General features: G+C 45.4%; 1 protein-coding gene across 4 annotated transcripts in view; it reads right to left on the reverse strand.

Moving 5' to 3' along the window:
* Positions 1–12,178, reverse strand: part of LOC123001964 (thyroid receptor-interacting protein 11-like) — a 44,910-nt gene extending 32,732 nt beyond the window's left edge. For 3 of the 4 annotated variants that reach the window (XR_008957663.1, XM_057307557.1, XM_057307554.1), the window contains exon 1: positions 12,092–12,110. The gene's annotated coding sequence lies outside the window, so the exon portion shown is untranslated. Of the gene's footprint in view, positions 1–12,091 lie in introns of all 4 variants that reach the window. The other variant, XM_057307555.1, reaches the window with a different exon arrangement.
* Between the last annotated feature and the right edge of the window lie 7,691 nt (positions 12,179–19,869).

The raw sequence follows: 19,869 nt of genomic DNA on the forward strand, positions 1-19,869 counted from the left end.
ATAAATAAATAAATAAAATATTGAAAAGAAAAAACAACGCTGTGCCTCAATTAACTAAGACTCATAGGCTAACGTTTCCTCCCAATGGAAGCTACTGGGATTGCCTTCTGGCTTCATCTAACAGCCAATTACTTCACAAGGATTAACAGGATATAAAATCTACTCTCTCTGTTGTAAGGAGTCCCTGAATAGTGGGCAAGACGTTAATGGAAAATGAACCAACATTCACAAGAGGGTGAAATAAGGAGAAGTCAATCAGAAAGTTCCGCGGTACAATGTCTCATACCTGACTTAAACAAACAAACAATAAAAAAAACAGTTAATACAGAATAGAATAATAGGATACCATGGACCTGAATAATGCTAACATACTTCTGGAAAAAATAAAACACTTAAGAACATGTATTCTGAATATTTTCTCCCAGCCTGTCTTGCCTGCTCATGTTCTTAGTGTATCTATTTTTCCTTTGTAATTAGTGCTTTTTATGTTCTGTATACAAAACATTTGCCTACCCCAAGGTCATCAAGATACTCTCCCATGTTTTCATACAAAAGTTTTATGGTTCTAGCTTTTCTGTTTTTCAAGATTTATTTGATAGAGAGAGTGTGCACAGGGGAAGGGCCAAAAGTAAAGAATCTCAAGCAGACTCCTCACTGAGCGTGGAGGCTGACACAGGGCTTGATTCGACACGGGGCTTGATCTCATGACCCTGAGATCATGACCTGAGCCAAAATCAAGAGTTGGACTCAAGTGACTGAGCCACCCAGGCGCCCCCTGGTTCAGCTTTTATATTTAGGTTTAGGATCCACTCCAAATTAATGTGTGTGTGTCAGAACAAGGTACGGGTCAAGCTCCATTTTCTTTCCACCTGAATATCCAGTTCAAACAGAATAATTCATTAAAAAGACTTCCTTTCCCTCACTGAACTGACTTGACACTCTGGGCAAAAATCAATCAACAGTACTTGTGTTTGGCCTATTTTTGGACTCTCTATTCTGTTCATTGATCTATCTTTATGCCGAAGACTTTGATTACTGTGGCTTTGCTATAAGTCTTAAAATTCAGCAGGAATAAGCATTCTTCAACTGTGTTCTTTTGAAGACTATTTTGGCTATTCCAGACCCTTTGCCTTTCCATATACATTTTAGAATCAATCTGGTCATTTCTTCTAAAAAAGGTGGCTACAAGTTTGACTGGGATTGCATTGTTTGCATGAATCAAGTGGTGGAGAACAGAAATCCTGATGACAGCAAATCTTCCGATGCATAAACAAAGCATATCTCCCATTTATTTCAGTCTTCTTGAATTCTTCCCAACAATGTTTTATTTTTTCTGTGTAAAGGTGTTTCATGTCTTTCTTGAGACTTATTCCTAGCCAGTTTGGTTTTCTGCTGTTGTTTTCGTTTTCTAAGTAGGTTCCACACCCAGCATGGAGACCAATGCAGGCCTTGAACTCACAACCCTGAGTTCAAGACCTGAGCTGAGATCAAAAGTCACATGATTCATCGACTGAGCCACCCAGTCACCCCAAAAACTTTACATTTTTTTTTAAAGATTTTATTTATTTATTCGACAGAGACAGAGACAGCTAGCGAGAGAGGGAACACAAGCAGGGGGAGTGGGAGAGGAAGAAGCAGGCTCATAGCGGAGGAGCCTGATGTGGGGCTCGATCCCAGACGCCGGGATCACGCCCCGAGCCGAAGGCAGACGCTTAACCGCTGTGCCACCCAGGCACCCCCACTTTACATTTTTTGATGCTACTGTAAATATTTTAAATTTTCATTTTCTTATACATGTATATTTACAATACATCTACGTGACAAAGAATTCCTATTCAGAATGTATCATAAATTCCAATAAGTCAAAACCAAAAACAACAGGAACAGCAAAAATGGGCAAAAGACTTGAACTGACAGTTCACAAAAGATGTACGAATGCCCAATAAACACACAAAAAGGTGCCTAAGATCATTTGTCACCAGGGAAATGTAATGTGAAACCATAATGAGATGCTATCTCACCCTCACTGACAGCACAGAATGTCAACGAGGATGCTGAGCAACTGGGGTGTTACTATATTGCTGGTGGGAAGTGTAAACTGATAAACCACTTTGGAAATTAGTCTAGCAGTTCAATATATCCCCACCCTGTGACTAAGCAATCCCATGAAGCAATTTTGAGAGAAATCTAAGACTTCTATAAGAATGTTTATTATAGCCTATTCATAATGACCAAATTATTGGAAACAACAAAATGTCTAATCATCAGTTGAACAGATGAACAAATTGTGGTATAGGCACACTACATACAAAGGAACAAACTATTTTACACTGACAAAGACTCTCTCCTTGACCAAACTCTAGCCAGATTCCTCTGAACCCCCTTCTCGACAAGGCCTCAACCTTGGCTTATCATATGCAGACTGGGCCAAACACTAACATAGTTTCTAACAGCTCAAGACCCCAGCCCTAGGACAACGCCAGTCCCCCTTAGTCCATGACTGAGAAAACTCAAGGCATCTACTGTTTGCTCAGCCAACACTGAAAAGTCTGGCTCCTGTCTCCCAGTGAGTAAATGCAGGTGGTTTCACATGGAACAACGCCTTTCTCACTTTTTGTAATCTTTTACTTCTCTGACTTTATTCATACCTGGCCTTACTCCCTCATTCTCTCTTTAAAATGCCCTCTGTACAAACTGAGTTTGAGTTGAATTCATGCTGGACTCTTTTCCTGATTGCAGGAGTTATTGCTGATTAAAATCTGTCCTCACCACTTAAACTAGGATCTGGCTTTGTTTATCTTTGATAAGTGAACACAACATGGATAAATCTCAAAGAACACACTGAGTGGAAGAAGACAAAAGAATACATACCATTCAATTCCATTTACACGACCTACAAGATAAGGCAAATCTAATCTACCACAGATTCTGAAATCAGAAAATGACCAGTGGAGGTAAAGAGCCTAACTAGAAAGAGATACAAAGGAAACTTCTGGAGTTTCATATACAGTTCATATTTGGTTTTGGTGGTGGGGCACAGATATACAGTTGACACTTGAACAACACAGGGGTTAAGGGTGCTGACACCTGTGCAGTCAAAAATTTTCATTTAACTTTCAACTCCCCAAAAACTTCACTACTAATTGCCTACTGTTGACCAGAAGCCTTACTGATAACATAAACAGTCCATTCACATATATTTTGTATGTTAGATGTATTATATATTGTATTCCTTCAACAAACTACACTAAAGAAAATATTGTGAAAACCATAAAGAAAATATGTTTACAGTACTGTACTATATTTATCAAAAAATCTGCATATAAGTGGACCCATGCAATTCAAACCCATGTTGTTCAAGAGTCAACTGTATACATTTCTTAAAATGCTCATCAAACTGAATAATAAGACCTGAGCATTTCATTTTACAAATTATCTCCTTTTCTCCCCTGCCCTCCCACCTCCATTTGCTTTCTTCCCTTTCACCTCTGTCTCTTAAGAATACTTGAGGTAATTTTTTTCTTTTTCTTTTCTCTCTTTTTTTTTAATAGGCTACACACCCAGCATGGAGACCAACGTGGGGCTTGAACTCAAACCCTGAGATTAAGCCATTCAATCCGACTGAACCACCCAGGCACCCCGACCTAGGGAAATTATAAAGGAAAAAAAAAAAAAAAGAGCCAAGAGAGATGTAGCTGACCCTCCAAATTCCCCTTTCAATATCCACCTACCCCTTCTTCCTTACTAAGAGGACCCCAATTTTGTTCAAGGTATCAATCTGCCCTGTGAGAAATTCTCCCCTCTCACACGTTCCTGCACCTAGAGGTAGGGCCACATGCTTAGTTCTGGCCAATGACATGTATGTTGAAGTCTACACCACAGGCTTCCTGAAAAGCTATTGCTTTCACAGACTTACACACATACCTTTGGTCAGTGTCCCTTTCTTTTCTTCCTTCCTGCAGTATAGCTGCTCAAATGAACTAAGAAAAGGGTGTTATTCCCTAGTACAAACCTATTCTTATTCTGAGAAGCAAGCTGTGGGAGCTCTCAATCAATTCACAACTAAGTAACTTTGCAAGTCAAAATGTTCATGCATCAAAATGAAAAAAACAAATTCCAACTGGAAGTGAAGAAGACAGACACATGGCTGTGTTAAAATATATATAACAATTTAGTATCTAAGTGATGTTTCAAATCCATGGGGGATATAGACCATCACTAGATGTTGTAGGGACCAAAACTGCTACCTTATAACATACAGAATAATAAAAATAGATGAATGGTCTAAGCAGTAGGAGCCCAAACCATAAAAGTGCTAAAAGAAAATGTAGTGATTGAAAATGGTCTTTTAAAGCATTATCCAAAGCCACAAGCCATAAAGTTAGACTGTGAGATTTGGCACCATAAAGATTCAGAATGAAATGTATCATGAAATGTATGGTACAAGCTAAACTGAAAGGCAACAGTTTGAGAGAAAATACTGCAACAAATACAGAGGCAAAGGACTACTATCCTACATATAAAAAGTTCTTACAAATCAATAATAAAAATATAAATACCCAAACAAAAAGACAACAACCCAGTAGGAAAATGATAAGGAGAGAAGGCTCATGTGAAAAAAGTATCACTGACAGTGACCAACTAAAAATGCTCAGTCTTACTACTGATTATAAAAATATAAATTTAAGGGGCACTTGGGTGGCTCAATCGGTTAAGCATCTGACTCTTGATTTTGACTCAGGTCATGATCTCGGGATTGTGGGATCCAGCCCCAGTCAGGTTCTGTGCTCAGTGTGGAATCTGCTTGAGATTGTCTCTCTCCCTCTCCCTCTGGCCCTCCCCTGTGTTCACTCGTGAACAAGTAACTCTTTAAAATATATATTTGTATATGTATAAATATATATTTATATATATAAATTTAAACACATATACAAAATAAATATGTATATATAATAAATATATATTTAGATTTAAATATAAAACAGAAACATATATATATATATATATAAATTTAAAACAGGCATTATCTTCCCCCCCACCCCCGCATGTTGACAAAAAATTTAAGAGACTGAGAAATACTCTGTGATTAGCATCTTATTTACCATAGGTCAAAACAGAAACTGACATAATCACTCTTGAGGATCATTTTGCAGAAGCTCTTACCCTGAAATCCATCTCACTGGAAAACTCAAACACACATGCAAAAATATGTTCATCACAGCCCGATCTTAATAGCAAAATCATAGCCACCCAAATGACAAACAGAAGAATCATCACGTAAAGTACAACCACACTGTGGAATACAATTCGGCCATTAAAAAACACAAAAAACACTGTAAGCACAGTATATTCAAATTAGGCTGAGTGGGAGAAATGTATTTACTTTTGTCATTTAAAAAGTTAATCCTTAAGGAGGGCCAGGTTGGCTCAGTCAGGAGAGCATGTGACTCTTGACAGGATTGTGATTTCCAGGGGCGCCTGGGTGGCTCAGTCCTTAAGCGTCTGCCTTCGGCTCAGGGCCTGATCCCTCCCTTGTGGGATCGAGCCCCACATCAGGCTCTTCCTCTGGAAGCCTGCTTCTTCCTCTCCCACTCCCCCTGCTTGTGTTCCCTCTCTCGCTGGCTATCTGTCAAATAAATAAATAAAATCTTTAAAAAAAAAATTGTGATTTCCAGCCCCATGCTGTGTGTAGAGATTACTTAAACATTAAATCTTAAAAAAAAACTTAACCATTAAAAGAAAAAAAATTAGTATTCTAGATCTCAGACCACTGTTTTTCACAAATATTTGCCAAAATTTGATTTGTTCCTTATGGGAAAAATGGGGTGAGGGGACAAAAAACCCAGAAAATCCATGATTTATTTGACTTTCCCGATGAGCACGTTTGGCTGCCAATTTGTCCTCACCAGAATATTTTCATTCTAAACTGACATGTCGTCTCTGGGGAGGGAAAGCACCAATCCCCACCATCAGAATATTTCAGATCAAAAGTTCAGCCCTGCTCTCTGGGCAGAGCCAGGAAGATGCCATCAGTGAGCTGGAAAGGCCTAGCTAAGCCTTCCAGAAAATGCTACCTCTCCCAAGAGGTGATCCTCTGACCCACTTGCACCTCAAGAGTCACTTTTTGTGATGCAGTTGAAATCAGGTTAACTTCTGGAATTCTCACAATAGAATCTCAGTCTTCCAGCCCCTGGCCTGCTTTCTAAAACACACAGACCACTCAAAACCAGGGAAACAGAACATGGCAATTTTGAGTCCTCATCAGGAAATAGAACCTTGAGCATCTACATTCAGTTCCTCGTCACTCTGCTGGCTGAGGAATACTTCCTAGGGGTCTACAAGGCACGTGGCCCTGAGACACACACGGTCCCTCTTGGCACCATGATTCTCACGGGGGAGACAAACATTAAACAAGATGTCTCCATTGCGATGGGGCTGACTGCCACGAAGAAGATACATAGAGAACAGATAATGGGCTGGACCTTGTCTGCAGGTGTCAGGGGCCGCTGGAGGGAGCCGCATCCAACATGAGCCAGAAGGCTGGGGACCTTCTTTCACTCATCGGCCTCACCCACATCCAATCTGTCAGCACATCCCATCAGCTTTTTCTTCAACATGTACCCAGAACCTGGTCTGTGTTCATCACTTCCACCCCTACCATCCTGATCCAAGCCGGCAGCATCATGTCTTGGAATATTCCAGTAGCCTACTAATTGATCTCCCTGCTTCCACCCTCACTGTTCTCAACAGAGAAGCTGAAGTGATCCCATAAAACCCAAGTCAGGTCACCTCACTCTTCACTTCAAAATCCCCCAGTGGCCACCACCCCAGGTCCCTAAGACCCCATCTGCTATCTCCTCCTTCTCCCTCACTCTGGCCTCGTCGTTCCTGGAACGAGTCAGCCCAGCTCTCTCCACGGAGGCCTTCCTACTCCCCCTTCTCTGCCTGGGACACTGTTCCCACAGACATGCACAGGGCTCACTCCCTCACCTCCTGCAAGGCTTTCCCCAACGCTGTCCTCAGGGTGCTTCTCCGGCCATCCCAGCTCAGATGATAAACCCTTCCAGCCCTCCTACAGCATCCAGCACCCCTGACACGCCGGACTGCTTGCCTCTGTGTTCCCTGGCGCTTCTCTCTCTGGAAGAAAGGCTCGCTAACCGCTCCACCATGGTCTGTCTGGGTCACATCTGGAACCGCACGAGAACCGAGCCTCCGGCAACTGAGCAGGCATTCAGTAAAGACTGTGGAGTGACTGCATTCATCTAAGGGAAGATGAGAGCTCATGAGGCAAGGGGGGTGGGGGTAAAAGCATCTTGGGCAGCGGGAGCAGCCGAGCCGCCCCAAGGCCGGCGGGCACACTGGAAGGACTGACCAGATCGGGTAGGGCAGGGAAGGCGAGGGGGAAGCAAGACGGGAGAAGGAGGACGGAGCAGCCTTGCAGACACAGAAGGAACATCTGGGTCTATCTCAAACAGCAACAAGAAGCCAGGAAACTAGGCAGTGACATGATCGAACGGGCCTTCCACAAACCTCTGGCTTCAGGGGGAGACAGGGATTTGGGGGAGGCAGGAGCACCTGGAAGCTCAGCGAGCAGACTAGCAGCATGGCTCAGACCACAAACGACTGTAACTTGGACTGAGAGGGAAGAAGCAGAGGTGGAGAAAAGGACGTAGATTCCAGAAATATTTTTTTTAAAGATTTTATTTTACTTTATTTATTTGACAGAGAGACAGACAGCCAGTGAAGAGAGGGAACACAAGCAGGGGAGTGGGAGAGGAAGAAGAAGGCTCCCAGCAGAGCAGGGAGCCCGATGTGGGGCTCGATCCCAGGACTCTGGGATCACACCCTGAGCCGAAGGCAGACGCTTAACGACTGCACCACCCAGGCGCCCCAAAATTCCAGAAATATTTTAGCAGATAAAGTCACAGGTCTGGGTGAATGATCGCATAAGGGGGTGAGGAAGTCAAAGCAGAGTTCCAAGATGACTCCTCCCTTTTGCACGTGGGAGCTGGAGGACACAGTGGCCCCATTCACGGAGTTGGGGAGTAGCAGTGGCAATGAGGAAAATACAGGAAGGGGATCTCAAGCACACTTTTGGAAAGAATGGGTTTGAGATAATTATGAGACATTGGAATGCAGATTTCCAGTTGGCAGCGGGAGACCCAGGGTTCCGTGAGAAGATCATGAAAAGCAAAGTGAGTCATGCCACACAGTGCAGATTCTCACCTTGCGGCTCATGGGGAATCAAAAGGTTTCCAGGAACACGTAACAGAAGATCTGGGATTCCAAAAGAATCACCCTGGCCAGAGCAGGAGCACGTGGATGGGACAGGGAGCTGGACGTGAAGGACTTGTTGCAACAGAGCAGGTAGGAGAAGGGCCCTGAGCCAGAAAAGGAAAGGGGAACAGACTTTCCCTTGACTTTCCCTTGGTCACCAATGCATCTCCCACAAGGCTGCTGGGGATCCGTCTAAAGCAAACGCAGAGCATGTCAGCTCCCCCACTTGAAACCCTTCTACCTCCCGCATTTCGTTATCTGACAACTTCTCCAGAATTCTTGTTGCTACTCACTCCTCGACCCAGTGTCTTGTGCCCCTGACACAGCCCTGTGCTTCAATGTCCAGGCTAGTTTCTTCTACCTGGCAAACACCTATTTGCCTTTTGAAGACTTCCCTCCTCTACTGTGAAGGAAGGAAAAGCAGCGGTGACATCGAGGAGGTCGCCTGGCACCTTGAGCCAGGCTGCACTGCTGGTAGAAGCGGGCCTGGGGCTCACAGGGAGGCCATGTGGTTCTCCTGTTGGACACAAACCATCTCGCAGAATAGCAGCACAACGTGACATAGCCAAGGTGATGAAGGGAGACAAAAAAGGACCACTTCCTCTTGTCCAAACAGACAAAAACCAGGTTGTCATGCCAGGTAGAAAATACCAATCATTCCTCTCTCCCAGCTGATACCAGCAAGTGCCTTCCTCCTGAACGACACCAGTTGTCACACTACTCATACCTCCTTCTAGAAAAGACTGATGGAGCTACCCAATCCCAGAACTGTCTCACCTCCAGTCGGCACGCAGTCTAGAGCACAGCTTTGTGTGCTTCTTTGAAGCACACCTGCTTCTTTGAACACTCCCCAAAACATCCACCCAAAGTCCAAATCCTGTAAGTTCTTTCTAACACCCTCTTTCTTATTCACCAGCCCCACAGTTCCCCATGATGTGGGTTTTGCCTCAGGATGAGTAACGAACCCACTGTGTTTAAGGACAGGTGTGCTTCCAGTGGCCTTTCTGGAGGATGCTGACCACTGTCACAGTAGGAAAGGATGGTTCCCTGTTTTAGAGGGACTCCTAGGTGTCCTGGGAGGCCAACTGGCTTTCTTAACGTTATTTTTTAAGGGTTTTATGACTGTAACCTAGGGCGGCAGGCACCAGCCTGACCCACAGCTAGGACATAACTAGGACTCCATAACTGCAACCAAATAATATTCAGAACAGAGGGAAATCAAGAGGTGCCTAGGTGGCCCAGTCGGTTCAGTGTCCAACTTCTGATTTCGGCTCAGGTCATCATCTGAAAGTCCTGAGATTGAGCCCCAAGTTGGGTTCCACACTCAGTGGGGATTCTGCTCAAGATCTTCCCCCCCCCTTCCATCCTCTTCTGCCCCCGCCCATGCACGCTCTCTCTCTAAAATAAATGAATAAATAAAATCCGTAAAATAAATAAATAGTGGAGGGAAATCAGAAGTAGTAATAATAATTTATGGAAGGCTTCACTCTGTGCCGGATCCTGTACTAACTGCCTTGGACCTATTTCTCATTTCATCCTTACATCCCAAAGGTGGGTTACCATTCTAATCCCCATTCCAAAGAATGGACTGAGGCAGAAAGTGATTTCCCCAGGTAATGCAAGGAATCCCTACGTTATTAATAACATGACTTTCTGACAAGGCTTAAGGGTTTAACACACTACAGTGAAGATGCAGATCACAAAACTTGAAGGACAGAGCCCTGGAAAATGTCCTCAAACATTAATTTATGTAATCTCCCAATCATGGTGCATGTTGTTCCGATGAAGGAAAGCCCAGTGCAAAAAAAAAAAAAAAAAAACCTTGAAGGATTGCATCCCGATGGCACACATGCCTGGTCTTTAGAGCCTGAGGCCTATCCCAGAAGATTCTGACTCAGTCAGTCTAGAGGAGGACCTAAGCATTTGTGTTTTCTTTAAAAAGCCCCACAGGCTCTGCTGATCTGCCCTCTGGGCTGGGTACAACTGCCTAGAGTCTCTGCAATTCCAAACCCAAACTTCCCTTACAATGTTGAGATGTCTGCAGACACAGGGGGGCACTGGAATCTAAGAGAAGAACAGAGAAATTATCAAAACTATCCCATGGAGAGTCAAGAAAAGGCAAGCTCTAGTTATACTACTTCTCTGTCCTTATTCTGTGTCTGAATTACTCTACGGTCAATTTACTTTTTTTTAAGTAAGCAACTTTGCAAAAACAGTTACCAACAAATATTAAATAATCAATAGTACCAATAAATTTTAAATAAACCTAATTGTAACATCGTACTGAAAAGTATTCTCTCTCTCTGATCACATCGATGGCACTTCAGATTCTCTTAGCAAATAACAGTCAATATGAGAAAAATTATTTCTAATTCAACAGTGTGACACACGTGGTCAACAGCACCTGAATGCTGGAGAAGAAATGAAGTTGGGTGGAAGCCATTAGCCTTCACAAATTTCACCACACACTGCCTCCAAGTCTTCAATACTTAGATATGTATTCATCTATTTCTTGAATCAACCACCACTAACACCTACTACATGCCAGACATGGCTCTAAGTGTTTTATTAATGTTAACTATCATTTAATCTTCACAGTCATGTGTGAAGAGGGATTATCATCATCCCCATTTCTCAAATCAGGAAACTGAGATGCAGAGTGGTTTAGTAACACAGCTCATAAGTGGCAGAGCTAGGATCAGCTTGGCTCTGGACTCCATGTTTCAATCACTACGCTTAGTGTCCAAGAACCTACAAAAAGTGCAAGTCTTAACCCCAAACATTGGCTTTCCCCAACCTACAGTCCCTACATGGCCCCAGCTTCAAGGACATTCTCTCATTTCCTTTAACAGTTCACACTCCTCTCCTATTCTAAGGGAACACTCCCCCCCCCACATCCCTGTTTATTCTTAGCCTTCTGTTCTCAGCTTATATGATATCGCCTAAATTACAACCTCTAATGCACACTGTATTTCTCAGCACTCAAAGCAAAGCGGTAATTATGTATATCATGGGTAATTATTTGCTTCCTGTCTTTTCCAGCCAGGTGGTAACTACATCATGCACCATGCCAGTCCTATTTATCCTGTGTTCCCCATCACTGAATACCCACCACCCACCCAAAAGAAAGGGTCAACCACAAAGTACACTCTCAACAATTTCTGTTGAGTGAACCAATGAATGAAGTACACTCCAGCCTCGTGCTTTCCGACTTGTCACACTTATCTGTGCTCACAACGCTGCCCCACTAGACCCCTAAGAATGTAGACTCTTGCGGCAAACATGCAAGACCTCTGAAAAGTACTGGCTCTGCACACCAATATTACGTGCTCCTAGGCAGACCATGACCCCCCTACACACACACACACACACACACACACACACACACACACACACCCCTTGACTGGCCCGACCTCAGGTGCAGTGGGGATCCTGACAACCCCCAATGGAAAGTAACCTATTCAAGAGGGAGAACCTGAACTCCTCCTCCCCCATCAACACCGCACTTATTTGCTTCTCCTCGGTCTTGCAGACAGACTTTAGCCCCAAGAAGGCCAAGCCCCCGTCTGCCTGGTTCAGCGCCGGAGTCCCACTCACGCCATCCCCAGGCCCGGCGCACAGCACAGGTGAGGTAATTATCACCTCCACGAATGAAGCCCCGCTCTGGGCACTTCACACGTGTGAAACCCGGGACGCACGACTTGACGGCTACCTTCTAGTGCACAAGCGTGTTCCTGAGACACAGGCCCGCCTCCCCCCCCACAAACCCCAGTCCCCCGGGGACGCCCCCGGGGACCCCGCGCTCCGCAGGCACCTCTGCACATAGAAGCATCTTTGCAAGTGCCGCGCACACCGTCGTCGTCGTCTGTGTCTGTCGAGGAGGAAGAACAGGAGGTGAAAGAGGGCGTCCTCAGGCTACTGGCCATGTCCGTGGAGGTTCCGGGATGCTGCACCCACCGGGAACACGGAAGAGGGTTCCGCAGGCGCCAGGGGAACCAGCCAGCCTTGGAGAAGGTAGGAGGGGTTGGTTCCACCGCGCTCAGCTGAGGCGGCTTAGGGACGCCGCATACGTCGGCTGCCCTGACAACCTTCCCGCTCATTGGCGACTCTGCCCAGACGCTGATTGGACAATTTCTCCGCCCCTCAGGAAGGGTTCATTGGATTAAAAAAATATAGCCCCGCCCACTAAATGCAGAATCTCTCTGGGGGCGGGACGTAAAGGGAAACGGACGTAAAGAGCCACCGCAATGCATTCCGGGAATTGTAGTCATGGATGCACGGGGAGAGCACCAGAACATTTTCTGTCATTCACAGGAGGGGGAAGAGCTGCAAGATCCTCAGCATTGGGGCGAGGCGCAGAGAATCCAGCCTGAGGAAACAAGTGTTAGTGTTACATTGAGTCGGGGCTCAGTCTCAACCACTGAACAAATGTTCATGGAGCGCTGACTCTGCGCCAAGAGTTGTGCTAAGTAAGGGCTTTGCGCACATAATCGCCTTTCAAATGTGGAGGAAGGAATGTGCGGAAAACTGCTCCAATAGGAAACTATGTAGTAGTGAAAGCGAACTAGAGCTGCCAGTTACAAGCATCAATGGCTGAAGTTAAGAAACATAATATTCAGTGAAAGAAGGGAATAGAACATTTTTTAAAAGTTCAAACCAAGCAAAACAAATGTTTAGAGTAAATGCACATAAATGATAAAATACTATACAGAAGAAGAAAGGAATGAGGGGAGGGGAAACAATCACCACATCTGTGACATTTAGGGAATGGGGAGGGTAGAACACTGGAGGAGAAGGATTATATAGGCCCTTCAATCATTTCTCACGTTCGGGTGGTTCACATGTGTTTCATGCATATTTAAGACGTTCCTTATATATATATTTTGTACTGGACTTCTTAGAAAACATTTCCTAGAAAAATAAAGAAGTGCATTTGTATGTTCCATTTCTCTGTCAGGAGCACTGAATGGAGCTACTCAAACTTTAAGAACTCACACACACACACACACACACCCACACACTAACAATAAAATGTCAGGGTACATATCTTAGGGCAAGATCAGATATCAAAAGCTTACTTAGTATTTAATGGAGGGACAAGAACTCATTGATACCCAAAGTAGAAATGACAGTGGAGAAGGTTGAGCTTAGGGAGGCTTGCCAGGGGGAGTGGTGAGATCAAATACACCACTTTCGTTGAGTGGTCCTCTGCCAAGAGGGTAATGCAAACCACTGAATGAGCACAGTCTCCTACCTTGGCAGTGGACACATTCCATGGGTGTAAGTAGTAAGTGTGAAGGGCAAGTAGTATAAAGTGTCAATCCCATAGGTGTGGATGGTGAGGCTGAGAGTAATTGGAAGAAGGTGGAGGCAGATATATTGATGTGCCTCTTGTCGTTTTCTAAGCAAAGGACACCTCTGTTCTGCAGAAAAAAAATCTGATTCAGAGGACACTGGTCCGTTTTTCACTGAGGGCCACGCCAAAGGCTTCCTGCAGGCAGGCCCAACTCCTTTAGAAGTTGCTGATGAAGGAGCTAGACCTTTATGACACGGGAGTGGAGTTTGTTACTGGCTAGTTCAGGCGTCTCACTCAGGCTGTGCGATGCCTCCAAAGAGGAGACTATACTGGGGTAGTCCTCAACTATGTCATGAGACAATGTCAGAGAACGTTCACTGCCAGCTCATCTGCATCCTCTGACAAAGTCAAGGAAAGAGAATCTGAAATGTAAAACCCCTGTGGACATTCATATTGGAGCAAAAAGCAGGCATTAACCATGAAACTTCTCCGCAAGAGGCTAAAGTAGGCATTTGGTGTTCTGTCTATCCAGCATTCTTTCTTCTACAACAGCCTGAGTTAATGATGAAGAACTAAACCCTCCTTTCAATCCGTGTGGATTAGATGAGGCTCCTCGCCTGAAACATGGTGAAACTTACCAAGGCCTGGCCGGTCACACACACAAACACCCTCACCATACTTTAGAGCTGGGGAGGGTGGTGGTGGGTTTGTCCAATCAGAATGAATGCCAGGGTCGAACGGGAGGGAGTGGCTAGGCTAGAAGAGCTCTCTTTTTTGCTGGACTGGAAGGATGTACTTACAGAGTTACTGAGAACCATCTTGCCACCTCATATAGGCTGACAATGATGCTAATGGGAAGGCTAATGGAGTCTGGAGCACTGGATGCTCAGTTAGGGGTGACCCCGGTTTGCAGTGTGGGAGCTGACGGGACAATCCCAGGAGCCTGTGGAATTGATGGATCAGGAGGATCTCGGCTCAGAATGATGAAAGTAACTGACACCCAGCGCTTGGAGCTTGCATCCTGAGCTGGGCACAAACGATCCCTCCTTTCCCAACAGCACCTGGTAGGACCTCAAACTACCATCTTCCTTCCCTGCTGGTGCTCTTTTCTGAGTCTGGGGCCTATGAGCTCATCACAGCTTTAAATGCCTACAGTCCGTTGAAAGGCTATCTTTCCTCAGTTGAGTTGCTTTAGCACCTTTTTCAAAATCAGTTGGATGTATTTGTGGGGACGATTTCTGGGCTCTTTGTTCTGTTCTATTGATCTGTGTGTGTGCCCTGCAGATGACACACTGTCTTCCCAATTATAAGTATCTAATAAGTTTTGAAACTTGGTACACTGTATGTTCCCATTTTATGATTCTTTTATTAAATTGTTTTTGAAACTACTCTAATTCCTTTGTCTTTCCACATTACGTTTTTGAATAATCTTATCTATCACGACAAAAAAGGAAAAAAAAAGAAAACCTTACTGGATTTTACAGCAATTGCATTAAATCTCTCTATAAATCTGGAGAGAGGGGCGCCTGGGTGGCACAGCGGTTAAGCGTCTGCCTTCGGCTCAGGGCGTGATCCCGGCGTTCTGGGATCGAGCCCCACATCAGGCTCCTCCGCTACAAGCCTGCTTCTTCCTCTCCAACTCCCCCTGCTTGTGTTCCCTCTCTCGCCGGCTGTCTCTATCTCTGTCAAATAAATAAATAAAATCTTAAAAAAAAAATCTGGAGAGAGTTAACATCTTTACTACGCTTAATCTTACAATTCACGAGTATTGTGTATCTCTCCATGTATTTGTATCTTTGATTTCCTTTATCAGTGCTAAATACCTTTCAGCATGTGACTCCTGGACATGCCTTGTGAGATTTATCCCCAAGTATAGTTTTATTACTCATTGTGAGTGTGTTTGATTGTGGTGCCCACATGTTCATATCTAGTATATAGCAGTACAACTTACTGTATGTGTTTATTCTGTGTACTGTTTCACCGTGAAACTCCGTTATTAGTTCTAAGAAGAATTAGATTTTCATACCCTCTTGTGGCATAAGCCTGAAATTAAGATTCCATACTAAGGGCTGTCTTGATGCCTGGGAAAATCAAGGAGGGGCTCAAATGGCCAAATGCAAAGTAAGGTCTCCTAAACAAAAACCCTTCTCACCACAGGGACCAGACATGGTGCCTGTTGATTTTTGAGGAGCAGCATTCAGTTCCCTAGAAGCCCACTAAATTCTTCAAGCAAGCCACTCATACCCTCCCATCAGAACCAGGACTTGCAGCCCCCCTCCACCTTTAGGACACAGTCTTGCCTTCCAAGCCCCTGCTTATTCTCTGTGTTCCCAAGAGCAATCCCTGTGCAGCCCTGCACAGTGTGGGGGATCCTACCCCTGAACTGTGAGCATATGTGACTAGTGAACTGCTGTCAATCACAGCCGTCGGGTGTCAGGCGATCCCCACAGGTTTGCAACAGGAAGCTCTCTCTCACCAGGGAACTGAGGAGAAGGTGAACAAAACAAGTGGCATCACAAACAAGGTGGCCCACCTTAACTGAGGACATGGGGACAGCGTGAACTGTTCCTTTGTTAGCTAACTAGCCTCAGAGGTGACAAGCACTATCTGGGAGGGAACTGGCCATCGCTGGCCAGCTTGTGTGTTAGCTCCTGTTCTGTTTTTCAAATGGAAGTCACCATCCGTTTCCAAACTAATGTCCCATCTTTGCCAACAAGGTGAGAACCAATGTGAACTGACTGTATCTAGGCGTGAGGTGCCATGAATGTGACCTGCATCTGGCCTGTATGGGTCTCCAAGACTCCCTGCTGAGGTCCGCAACCACACATGCTGACTGGTGTGCTTGAGTTCCACCGACTGGGAGCTGGGCCAGTGCTGGGGCAGACATGCAGATCCTGTTGGGGAAAGCGCACCCCAAGCACAGTCCTGGGGATGACCCTCTCTGGTGTTGGTGGAAAGGAAGGAGACCACGACCCCAGGGAGACATAAGAATGGCTCCGTGGCTGCCTCATGAGCACTGTGGTTCAGGCAAAGGGAGTGGCCTTGCCTGTCTCCCAAGCTACCACTCCTTTCCCTGTTACCCTGTGTCCTCCTGAGCCCTCAGAATTTTGAGGTGCACATCCATGGCAGCCCAGGGCCCAGGAGCTGATGAGAAACACAAAAGTGGGGGGGGGGGTGTTTGGTGTTCCACTTCTCTCCCAGTGCAACCCTCTCAGCCACACACTTGCATTTCTCTTAGTGTTGTTACTTCCCAGCCTGTCGAAGGACTCTAGATGTGATCGAGAGGCTTAAGGCTCCCACTCCGGCCACAGACAAAATGGTCTTCCTGGCTGTGGACTCCAACACTGGGGAGATGGACTGGCATTCCCACAGGAAGAGGACAGTCAGCCATGGCGCTACCCCCCAGCTCCCTTTCCCCATAAACACCCAGAACATGTGCACCATGTGTGATTGGAGACAGAACCCAAAACTCATGACTTTATGTGGCTAGAAATGAAAAACTATCCTGAGGCAATCTGCAGAGCAGGAACAGTAGGGAGGGGAAGCAGTCCACGGGAGAGAAAGGCTGTAGCAGAAGATGGTTTTGCTTCATCAGCGTCTGGGCTGTGGGTCCTGTGCTCTTTCACTGACCACTCGCTGCCCAAACCTGTTTAGCACAAGATCCGGATCCTCAGGGTTATGGGGGAAAGATCCACGGCACCCCTGTGGCACAGTGAAGGTATCAATTCACACCCTGACTTAAGTCAAGAGACTTGAAACCATACAGCTATTGCCATGACAGAGGCTCCAACCCTGATGATGCTGATTGGAGACTCTCCGGAAGAAAAAACAGAGAAAGATGAGCAGCGTAAAAAGACACTCCCCCGCCCCCCACGTAAATCCAGGAATAAATAAACTGACAATAAGGAGGAATGGAACCCTCCCTCCCACCCCAAATTAATTCAACATAGTGTCACAATTTGACCCAATTGGAAATCCAAAATTTACAGGGACGTCTGGGTGGCTCAGACGATTAGGTGCCCGCCTTCTCCTAGGGTCCTGATCCCCGGATTCTGGGATTGAGCCCCATGTCAGGCTCCCTGCTGGACAGGGAGTCAGTCTGCTTCTCCCTCTGCCTCTCCCTGCCACGCCCCCTAGCTCCTGCTCTGTCACACTTCTTGCTCTCTCTCAAATGAATAAATAAAATCTTAAAAAAAAATCCAAATTTACTAAAATTATTTGTATGGCAAAAGATAAAAGGAGGCCAATTGGCTATTGTCCCTACAACATAATTCTGAATTAACTTTATTTTTTTAATAATAATATTTTTATTATGTTAGTCACCATACAGTACATCCCCAGTTTTTGATGTAAAGTTCCATGATTCATTACTTGCATATAACACCCAGTGCACCATGCAATCTGAATTAACTTAATGTCTGCTAAGACATGCGGGTTGGCTAACCTTCATGGACTTAATACGAGGGTTCAAACGATGGTTATACTAGTAAAATAACTGCATTCTCTAGCTTCTGTAGTTAATGCTTTGACATCTCAGGCCTTGGTGACTTTGGAGGGACTGTCCCTGACAGGCATAGTTAATTTTTGGAGATGGTCCACAGCTTGCCTCTGAGCACACCTTTCACATGTAAACCAACCAATTCAGGGCCTTTGCCCCCAACCACTCCCTCTAAGAAGCTCTTACACTCTGGGCCACCATCCCCTGCCCTGATCACCCCAGGGCAGGGACAGACTACTCCAGACACCACTGTGGCCCAGGCCCACTGAAATTATTCCAACTAACCAGTCTTAAACGTGCTCACCCTGCCTCACCTGTCCCTTCCCGTGGAAACCACAGTGAAGGCTCTTGCCCACATTTTCCCTTCACTCCCTCTTTCTCCTGACTGACCCTGGTGCTTCCCTGGATGGCCCTTCATGGCTCTCATGACCTCCTTTCTTGGGATCTGTGTTTCTAAAGAGCTTCTTCCATTGTGACAGTTATTTCTATATCTTCCTTTCTTACCATACCTGATTAGAATATACCCTGGTCCCATTAAAACTCTGAGACCGCCTAGGGGCACCTGGGTGGCACAGTCAGTTAAACTTTTGGCACAGGTCATGATATCAGAGTCATAGGATTGAGCCTCTTGCTGGACTCTGTGCTCAGGGTGGAATCAACCTGGGATTCTCTCTCCCCCTGCCCCTCACCTCCCCCCTCTTTTACTCTCTCTCTCTCTCTCTCAATCTCTAAAATAAATAAGATCTTTTAAAAATAAAACTCACAAGGGAGACCAACAAATTTAAAAGTGGTAAATATTTTGCTATTATATATTTGGCCAATATGTTCTGTTCAGTGCCTATTTCAACATCTTGAATTTGAAGGCGACATGTTTTACCTTGTTATGCACAGGGCACCCAAACCACACTGTTATCACACACAATCCTTGAGGGCAGGAACTTACTGCACCCATCTTTCTCCAGGAACATAGGTATGACATCACTTTTGTGACATCCTACTGTGAGGACATTTGTTTGACACACTTGTTAAGGACATACAAGTGCAGGGGCGCTGGGGTGGCTCTGTGGGTTAAGTGTCTGCCTTGGTTCAGGTCGTGATCCCAGGATCCTGGGAACAAGCCCCACATAGGGCTCCCTGCTCACTGGGAAGCCAGCTTCTCCCTCTCCCTCTGCCCCACCCACCCTTTGTGCACTCACTCTTCTGCGCTTTCTCTCTGGTAACTAAGTAAAATCTTTAAAAAGAAAAAAGGACATACGAGTCCAACATCGCTCAGTATTTTTTGGGTTCTGGACACAACTTATTTCTTGTTTATAAATTTTACTGAAACCCATTTATGCTGTTACTTGTAAATGAGCCCACGTTGGGTGGGGCTCCCCTCAACAAAAGGCTCTAGGATCGGTCCAAGTTAAAATCCCCTGTTAGGGGGGACTGGGTGGCTCAGTTGGTGAAGCGTCTGCCTTTGACTCAGGTCATGATCTCGGGGTCCTGAGATAGAACCCCACATTCGGCTCCCTACTAAGTGGGGAGCCTGTTTCTCCCTCTCCTTTGGATTCCTCTGCCAGCTCAAGTTCTCTCTCAAACACATAAATAAACTTTTTAAAAAATCCCCTGCTAGTGCCCTAGTGAAAAGGCCTTAGCAACCTCCTCTCCCACTTTCTGGAGTCCCTGGACCACCCATGGTATCTGTAAATTGTCCATGGGTTCCCAATGCAAGAAACGGCCCTCCTTGGCCCTGGGTTATAGACCATGAAAGCAACAATTGCTGGCCAGGCACTGGGCTCTCCTGGAAATAGAGACT

The sequence above is a fragment of the Ursus arctos genome, unplaced genomic scaffold (assembly GCF_023065955.2).
Source record: "Ursus arctos isolate Adak ecotype North America unplaced genomic scaffold, UrsArc2.0 scaffold_50, whole genome shotgun sequence".
NCBI lineage: Eukaryota > Metazoa > Chordata > Mammalia > Carnivora > Ursidae > Ursus > Ursus arctos.